Source organism: Choloepus didactylus, chromosome 8 (genome assembly GCF_015220235.1).
Source record: "Choloepus didactylus isolate mChoDid1 chromosome 8, mChoDid1.pri, whole genome shotgun sequence".
NCBI lineage: Eukaryota > Metazoa > Chordata > Mammalia > Pilosa > Megalonychidae > Choloepus > Choloepus didactylus.
This window is the reverse complement of record NC_051314.1, coordinates 31,005,645-31,015,083: the sequence shown is the minus strand read 5'-3', so window position 1 is coordinate 31,015,083 and position 9,439 is coordinate 31,005,645. Positions and strand designations below refer to the sequence as shown.

At 39.2% G+C, this 9,439-nt stretch overlaps 1 long non-coding RNA gene and 2 other non-coding genes across 3 annotated transcripts; 2 read left to right on the top strand and 1 right to left on the bottom strand.

Moving 5' to 3' along the window:
• Nucleotides 1–619: 619 nt before the first annotated feature.
• LOC119542092 lies at nucleotides 620–8,222 on the bottom strand. The gene is made up of 3 exons (XR_005218418.1): nucleotides 8,159–8,222; nucleotides 6,920–7,020; nucleotides 620–634 (listed from the first exon to the last, which is right to left on the bottom strand). It is a non-coding gene; the product is annotated as an uncharacterized LOC119542092 (long non-coding RNA).
• An 84-nt stretch (nucleotides 8,223–8,306) lies between these two features.
• On the top strand, nucleotides 8,307–8,378 carry TRNAD-GUC. The gene has a single exon. It is a non-coding gene; the product is annotated as a tRNA-Asp (tRNA).
• A 657-nt stretch (nucleotides 8,379–9,035) lies between these two features.
• On the top strand, nucleotides 9,036–9,107 carry TRNAW-CCA. Its single transcript has one exon. It is a non-coding gene; the product is annotated as a tRNA-Trp (tRNA).
• The last annotated feature ends 332 nt before the right edge of the window (nucleotides 9,108–9,439 follow it).

The following is a 9,439-nucleotide window of genomic DNA, read 5'->3' as shown; positions in this document are numbered from 1 at the left end:
CAGGGAGGTCACTGGCCTGAGGGCTTGGGGCCAACAGCCAGTTCCTCAAAGGAAAGGAAGGCCTAAACCAGCTGGGAGCAGATGGCCACAGGGAATGTGACACCAAGATCTGATGCCCTGGGAGCCTCCAACAGACACCTAATCTCTGAGCCTGCAGATTCTCCTACAATACAACACATAAAGGGAAGAATAGTTATGTTTTTGGTTGAGAATTTAGGTAAATCACTGGAACTCTCTTAGCCTCAGTTTCCTCATCTGTGTAATGAAAAGGTTGAAAAGGATTGAAAGGGTTGAAAAGTTTTCCTGCCAGCTCTTCAAATTTTTAATTATCACCAACTGTGCATTATAATGAAAAGTGAAAACATTTCCCGCCTCCTGCAACCCTAGTCCCCTAAACAGCAGCTCCTCTACTAGCTATTTCCCAAATCCCCATGTACTCTTTCATAAGCTCTGCTGGAAAGCATTTCCCCTTCTTTTTCAAAATTCTTCAGATCTAGCTGAAAAGCAGATTTTTGCTCACTCCACCCCAGGCAGAGTTAGGCCTTCCTTCTCTGAAATCCCCTAGTACTTTGCACATACTTCCATCACATTATACCTGAATGACCTGAACCTTCCTGTGCCTCATTCTTCTCATCTGTAAAAGGGAGAAAATTATTGTAGCAAACTCATGGGTTGTGTTAAGGATTAAATGGGTTAATATATATAAAGAATTTAAAACAGTACCCAACACATAGTAGGCACTCAATAAGTGTTAACCATGACTCCACTATAGTGAACAAATTGTACTATAATTATCAATTAAAGGTTCCAACTCTCCCATGAAACAAGTTCCTTGAGGGCAGATGTTTTTGTCTCCAATGCGTAGCTACTTGCCTGTCATGAAGGATAAATCAATAAAGATTTATTTTTTTAACGAGAGGGAAAAGAAATGAGTGAAGTGTTGATGGAACCGGAGGGGGTTTAACTTTGGATTATTGTTTAAAAAATTAGGCTGGGAAAGAGTGAAGTCTGAGCATCCCCAATAGTTTTTTCCTTAATAAACATTAATCCACCTAGGCCTGTCTATCAGGACCAAATCAAAAACATTCCCTCTTGAACTCTGTATTTTTTTACATGATTTTCTGTAAACCTAAAACTTTTCTAATAAAAATTTTTTTTAATTCCTTCTTTAATTTTAATATTTATTGAGAGCTAGTTCTTGTATTTGCATGGGAAATTTTAGATTCAATAGATGCAAATAATGCTTCTGTGGATGAAATGATTATAGAACCCAAAAACTATCCATGGGAAATTCAGACTCTTCTCTAATCATGGAGGAGGAGGGAAGAGAAGAGGAAAAGGTGAATAGTGAGCTGGCACAAGTTATTGTTTACATTATGTTCAAAGGTTTGTTTGAGGAAGTTAGAATAATAAAGACAAGAAAAGGAAGAAACAAGAAAGTAAAACTAGGTCATATATGCTGTACTTTAAACTTCTTAATAGCTTCCCATTGCTTTTAGGATAAAAACAAAACTACTTAAAGAAATTAGAAAGACAAGACACAGCTTGGGAAAAAATATTTGCAAAACACATATCTGATTTAAAAACTAGTAACACAATGTATAAAGAACTTCCAGAATTCAATAATAATTTTTTTAAAAATTTTTAATGGGCAAAAGATTTGGATGCTTATATAAGTCCATGGAAAAAATGTTCAAGATCATTAATCATTAGGGAAAAACAAATTAAAAACACAATGAGATACCACTATACACCTATTAGGATGACTCAAATTTTGAAAACTTACAATACCAAGTGCTAGCAAAGAAGTGGAAAAACAAGAACTCTCATATATTGTTGGTGGGAAAGCCAAATGGTACAGCCACTTAGGAAAACAGTTCAGCAGTTTCTTATAAAGGTTAACATACATTACCATAAGACCCAGCAATCCCACTCCTAAGTATTGACCTAAGAGAAATGGAGACATATGGCCACACAAAATCCTATACCCCATCTCCCAACAAAGAAAAGTCCAGGACCAGATGGCTTCACAGGTAAATTTTACCAATCATTCCAAGAAGAGTTAATACCAATCCTGCACAAACTCTTCCAAAAAACTGAAGAGGAAGAAATACCACCTAACTCATTCTATGAGGCCAACATTACCCTAATACTAAAGCCTGATAAAGATACTACAAGAAAATAAAATTGTAGACCATTTTCTCTAATGAATATAGATGCATTAATCCTCAACAGAATACTTGCAAATTGAATCCAATAGCACATTAAAAGAATTATACACCATGACCAAGTGGATTTTATTCCAGGTGTGCAAGGGTGACTCAACATAAGACAATCAATTAAAGTAATACACCACATTAACAAATCAAGAGGGAAAAACCACATGATCATCTCGACTGACACAGAGAAGGCATTTGACAAAATCCAGCATCCTGTCTTGATAAAAGCACTTCAGAAAGAAAGAATCAAAGGAAACTTCCTCAACATGATAAAGGGCATATATTAAAAACTCACAGCTAACATTATTCTCAAAAGTGAGATACTGAAAGCTTTCCCTCTAAGATCTAGAACAAGACAGGGATGCCCACTGTCACACTGTTATTCAACATTGTGCTAGAAGTTCTAGCTGGAGCAATTTGGCAAGAAAAAGAAACAAAAGGCACCAAATTGGAAAGGAAAAAGTAAAACTTTTACTATATGCAGACATGATCCTATATTTAGAAAGCCCCAAAAAGTCTACAACAAAGCTACTTGAGCTAATAAATTAGCTCAGCAAAGTGGTAGGCTACAACAGCAACAAATCAGTAGTATTTCTATATACTAGTAATGAGCTATCCAAGTTAAAAATCAAGAAAAAATTTCATTTACAATAACTACTAAAAAAATTAAAAATCTAGGAATAAATTTAACCAAGCATGTAAAGAACCTATATTCAGAAAACTACAAAGCATTGCTAAAAGAAATCAAAGAAGACCTAAATAAACAGAAGGGCATTCTGTGCTCATGGACTGGAAAACTAAATATCGCTTTTACCCAAATTGAGCTACAGATTCAGTGCAATACCAATCAAAATTCCAACAGCCTAGTTTGCAGAAATGGAAAAGCCAATTATCAAATTTATTTGGAAGGGAAAGGGGCCTTGAACAGACAAAAACATCTTGAAAAAGAAGAATGAAGTTGGAGGACTCATGCTTCCTGACTTTGAAGCATATTATAAAGCTACAGTGGTCAAAACAGCATGGTACTGGCATAAAGATAGACATATTGATCAATGGAATCTAATTGAGAATTCAGAAATAGACCCTTAGATATATGGACAACTGATTTTTGACAGGGCTTCCAAGTCAACTCAACTGGGAAAGAACAGTCTCTTCAATAAATGTGCTGGGAGAACTCAATATCTGTATGCAAAAAAATGAAAGAAGACCCCTATCTCACACCGTGTACAAAAATTAACACAAATGGATCAAAGACTAGATATAAGAGCCAGTAAAATAAAACTCCTAGAAAAAAAATGTAGGTCAACTTCAAGACCTAGTGATAGGCAGTGTTTTCTTAGACCTTACACCCAAAGCACAAGCAACAAAAGAAAAATAGATGACTGGGACTTCCTCAACACTGAACACGTCTGTGCTTCAAAGGACTTTGCCAAAAGGTAAAAAGGCAGGAGACTCAATGGGAGAAAATTTTGGGAAAACACATATCTGATAAGGGTTTGATATCCAGAATATATAAAGAAACTGTACAACTCAATAATAAAAAGACAGACAATGCAATTTAAAAATGAGCAAAAAACATTTTCCCAAAGATGCTAAAAAGCACATGAAAAGATGCTCAACTTCACTAGCCATTAGGGAAATGCAAATCAAAACTACAATGACATATCATTTCACACCTACTAGAATGGCTGCTATTAAACAAACAGAAAACTGCAAGTGTTGAAGAAATAGGAACACTTATTCACTGCTGCTGGGAATCTAAAATGGTGCAGCCACTATAGAAGATGGTTTGGCAGTTCCTAAGGAAGCTAAGTATAGAGCTGCCATATGAGCCGGCAATCCTGCTCCTAGGTATATACCCAGAAGAACCTAAAGCAGGGACTCAAACAGATATTTGCACACCAATATTCATAGTGGCATTATTCACAGTTGCCAAAAGATGGAAACAATCCAAGTGTCCATCAAACAATGAATGGGTAAACAAAATGTGGTATATACATACAATGGAATAATGAATAATATGAACTAATTATAATATGTAAACTCATAGACATAAAATCTAGAATACAGGTTACCAGGAGATAGAATGAGGTGAGAGAATGGGAAGCAGATGCTTAATGTGTGCAGAATTTTTAACTAGGCTAAATTTAAATGTTTGGAAATGGATATAGAGGTGATGGTAGTACATTATGGTGAGTGTAATTAACAGCATGAATTCTGTGTGTGATTGTGGTTGAAAGGGGAAGTTTAGAGTCATGTATGTCACTAGAAGGAAAGCTAGAGGTTAAAACATGGGACTGTATAACACAGTGAACTCTGTGGTGGACAATGACTGTGATTAACAGTACAAATCTATGCAAGTTCTTTTATGAACTAGAACAAGTATATATCACTATTACTAGGAGTTAATAATAGAGTGATGTGCCAGTTTGGATATATTATGTCCCCCTCAAAAGCCATGTTCTTTAATGTAATCTTGTGGGGGCAGACTTATTAATCTTTGGATTAGGTTGTTTCCATGGAGATGTGACTCACCCAACTGTGAGACATTTTGATTAGATAATTCCATGGAGGTTTGGCCCCACCCATTCAGCGTGCATCTTAGATCACTGGAGTCCTTTAAGAGACACTTGGGAGCCAACAGAGATGCTTAGAGCTGCTTGGAGATGCGGACAGAAGGATGTTTGGAGATGCTAAGCTAAGAGATGAAGCCGAGTCTGCCCTGGAGAAGCTAAGAGAGGACTCCCAGATGCTTAGAGAGAAAGCCACTGAAATCAGAAACTGAAAGCGATGCAAACCAGAAGCAAAGGACCAGCAAACGCCAGCTACGTGCCTTCCCAGCTGACAGAGGTGTTCCGGACGCCACTGGCCATTCTTCACTGAAAGCATCCTCTTGTTGATGCCTTAGTTTGGACACTTTTATGGCCTTAGGACTGTAAATTTGAAGCCAAACAAACCCCCTTATAAAAGCCAATCCCTTTTTGATATGGTTACCTCCTTTCCATTGTTGAGATCACTTCTTCAAGAAACCATTCCCTGACTAGGTTTTAAGGTTATATCCTCCCCTGCCCTCCACAGGCTTTCTTAGCACATTACACATCTTAGTAACTATCACAGTGTAATTTTACACTTTTTGTGTTTTTCTTCAATTATTAATGTTATGTGTCGCCACTAAAATGAAAGTTCCTCCAGAACAGGGTCAGTTCTAGACTAGATCCACAGAACCAGCACAGTGCTTTCCCCACACAATTGTATGCAACAATTATAACCAACTGCTTACTCAATGTCTCAAACTTCACACGTCCAAAACGGAAAAGCTGATCTTCCCTCCCAAAACACTGCTCCACATGCAGTGTTGCCATTCCGCACAACTCCAAGGAGTGCCATCCACAGAGCAGTCTAAGTAAATAGTGCCCCACCTCCTCCCCAGTTGTGCAGTGCACAGCCATTCACATGGACTATCAATATGAATGGTGCCCTCTGGAGTTGTGATTATTCTTCCCCACATCAGCTGATGGTAACTCCATCCTTCCAGCTGCTCAGGTCAAAAAAATTTTGGAAGAATCTTTGATTCCTCTTTTTCTCACCTACCTCACATTCAACCAGGACACGTGTTAGCTCTACATTCAAAATACATCCAGCACCTCTCACCTTCTTCACCACTACCTTTCTAGCCTGAACCACCGTCATCTCTCACCTGGATTACTGGATTTGACCACATTGGTCTCCCTGCTTCTCCTCTTAAATGCCTTATGGTCTATTCCCAACCCAGTAGCAAAAGACTCTTTAAATCATAAATCATATAACTTTTCTGTTCAAAACCCTGTAGTGGCTCTCCATTTTCCTCAGAATAAAAGCCAAAGACTTTAAAATTACCTTAAGGCCCCACTGGCCTCCCAGAAAACTACATGACTACATGCCTTACTTCCTTCAAGTCTGCTCAAATGTTACTTTCTTAATAAGCCTACCTTCTACTTGCTGCCTCCAAACCTCCTTACTTTGCCTTCTTTTTTTTTCCCCATTTCCACGCTTATTGCCTTCTAACATATGCTATAATTTATATCCTATATATTCATTGTTTTTCTGTTTTCCTTCTGCTAGCATGTAAGATCTATAAGAACAGGATACCTCCCTGTGCATCCAAAACAATGTCTGGTATACTGTAGGTTCAATAAGTAGATGAATAACTACAGTGCCTGCCAAATAATTAGAGATTAGTAAATATTATTACAGGAACAAGCATGACACATATGTTGTGATATTAGTTAGAAAGTTTATCTCTCCACAGCGTATTTTCACTTGTTAGTATATATGATGTGGAACAGTGTGCAGAGAGGTGAAAATTGCACAGGATTTGTAGGCAAGACTTGAGCAATTCTTGGCCCCTCACCACTTCCTACCTGTGGGATCCTGGACAAAATTCTCTTTATCCACTTGTAAAATAGGGATAAATACATTTTCCCTATCAACCTCACAGGGTTGTTGAGAAGATGAAATGAAAGTGAATCGTTTTCTATATGGTGATAATCTATACAAAGTTATAATTTTTTAAGCAAAGCAAGATCTGAAATTCTCACTAACATCAACTGTCACCATGCTTTTTACCTTCAAAGTGAGTTCTGTGCCCTCTGTAACGCCAGGCAGATTTTAAAGTTTACTTTCACCTAATGCTGACAGCAGGAACCTCTGAGTTCCCTTACCTGGTTCAAGTTAATTCTCCTCTCTGTTCCTTTCCTTTTTAGGAAGATGAATAGCAGGTGATGAGTTCCCTGCTCCCGGATCTCTGCTGACTAGGCGTCTTCTTAGATTCCCCCAGGGAGGAAAAAAACAGACGCACAGTATCAACATCTGTGTACGAACCCACACAGCTTTACCAGAGCTTAGACGGAGAGGAAGTTGTCTCTTCTGAAGGGACAAAGCTGAAGCCTTTCCCACAGTGTGGAACAGGGTGGGGGCAAACAGGTAATTCAGGAGACTTGAGTTCCAGGTGCTCTGCAGTTCCACTAGTTGAGACTAGGAACAGGACACCATCAGAGTTATCACAGTGCCCTCTTGACCTCCCAACAGTTACTGGAGGGTCAGAAGTGGACTGAAGTCCCAAGTCACTGAGGTTTCTGTGGCTTTTGGTGTATTTAAGAGTGGAAAAATAATGCCAAATAGTCACATTAAACAAATTGTCCCTTTCTTTAGATTGAAAACACAATCTACAGTTTATGAAAAGATATCAATTCATTGTACACTACAAGCAATAGATTCCTTAAGACACCTATGTTTACCTTCTATAACAACCATTTCAAGCATGTCAGTTTATCTGTGACTCGGTGAATATGCTTATTTAGAAACAATGTCAAAAGTTTGTGTAGGAGGCCCTCCTGGAGCTCAGAGAAGAGGCTTGATTCTTTTTATAAAGAAACACAGTTTATTCTATTAGAGCACTTTCCTAACCCTATTTTTTAATCAATGGCACATCCTTGCTTTGAATTATTTAAATATATTGTTATTAACCGTGTACGATTTATTTCTGTCCTTTTCAAGTAAACCCTTGGGTGCCTCAAGATGGAAATACAGGAAAAGTTAATTGATAAAATTTCATTTGACAGCAGTTGGTCAACGCGTGAGCCCTTTCAGTCTTAGAAAGCTTTAAAAAATTTTTGAAGAGGCTCCAAACTATGAACAACCCTGACCGTCCCAGACATCTGGCAACCATATGATATCTTTGAACTTCATCTTCGCAATGAAAATATGAATTTGAGAGGGCAGAGCTCTACTTCACCTTACATACCCTTCTTCACAATTAAAACAAACAAAAAGACCTCGACCCAGAAACCTAAATCGTCTGAGAAGTATAGAGTCCCGGGAAACTATGTTCACATAATTCAGCTCCACTAAAACTGGGAGCTATGTTTTTCATTCGCTCTAAACCAAAGGTTTCCATCCACCAGTACTGAGTCCGAGGCGCTCAGAGAGGACGAGCTCTGGAGCAGCTTTCCAAGTGTCCCGGTCTCTTCAGAAACAAGCAAATGAGAAAACCAACACGGAACCATTCGTTGCTTTGAAGGAGAATTTGGAGACCTCTCAACTAACAGCTCCTCGTTAGTATAGTGGTTAGTATCCCCGCCTGTCACGCGGGAGACCGGGGTTCAATTCCCCGACGGGGAGGAAGGTCTGTTTTAGCAACTCATTACACTTTTCAGGTAATTGACCTGCCCATCTCGATCAAATACAATATGCTGCACGGTACATTTTGTAAGTTCACATTTTATCAAAAAGGTTACTTTTAAGCACGATGCCCAGTGAAATGTAAGCTTCCCCGGAGAGGAAACGCTTTATACAATTGGCAGAAAAAGAGGGAAGAGAAGAAGAAAACGCTCTGAAGTGCCACTAGGGTTGCCTTCACCGCCATTTGGCAAAGACCTACGCATACGCAGTGACGCCCCGCCATATTCCTCAGGGTCGCACCACCGCACCAAGTACCAATGAGGGGAGGGGAACAGAGAAGGAGAAAAACCCGCCCCTAGTGGGGCGGGACCGGTGGGTAAGAGCGGAAATAGCTTGCTAAAAAGGAGGAAGGGCCGGTTTTCCTTTGACTGTGGGGACCTGACTATACGGAAAACCCTTTTCTCCGGCCTCCGCGGGTCACGTCTCAACCTAGGTAGAGGGCTAGCTGTCAGAAAAGTTTAGACGCTAGAAAAAGTCGGTTACCAGCTACTGCCTAGCCTGGGTGGAGAGGGAGAGTAAAATAAAAAATGCTTCGTATTCGGAAGGGATGCCATGTTATCGGAGTCCTAAGAAACCGCGCGAGCCACAGCCCAGCAGGACCTCGTGGCGCAACGGTAGCGCGTCTGACTCCAGATCAGAAGGCTGCGTGTTCGAATCACGTCGGGGTCATGGCTTTTTAACTTTTCAAACCACTTTTTTTGTTTAAAAACCGCATGTATTCCCGCCATTTTTCGAAAATGCTTTTAATATTAGGCTAAGATCGTCCTCATTCGAATGTCATCCTAGTAACCGTCTGCAAAAAGATAAGGCTCACTATTGAAGATTCTTAAAATCTGATGTTTGTACTGTTTGGCCTTGTAAAGTGAGTTTTTGTTATTTAATGTGCATAATGTGTAGAGATGTGGACTCTTACTGCTGTGCATTAGGAGCCTATCAGTCCTCTCTGGTCCTTCAAAGGAAATATGTAATATACCAGCAGTTTTAACTAGAAGATTTTTAAG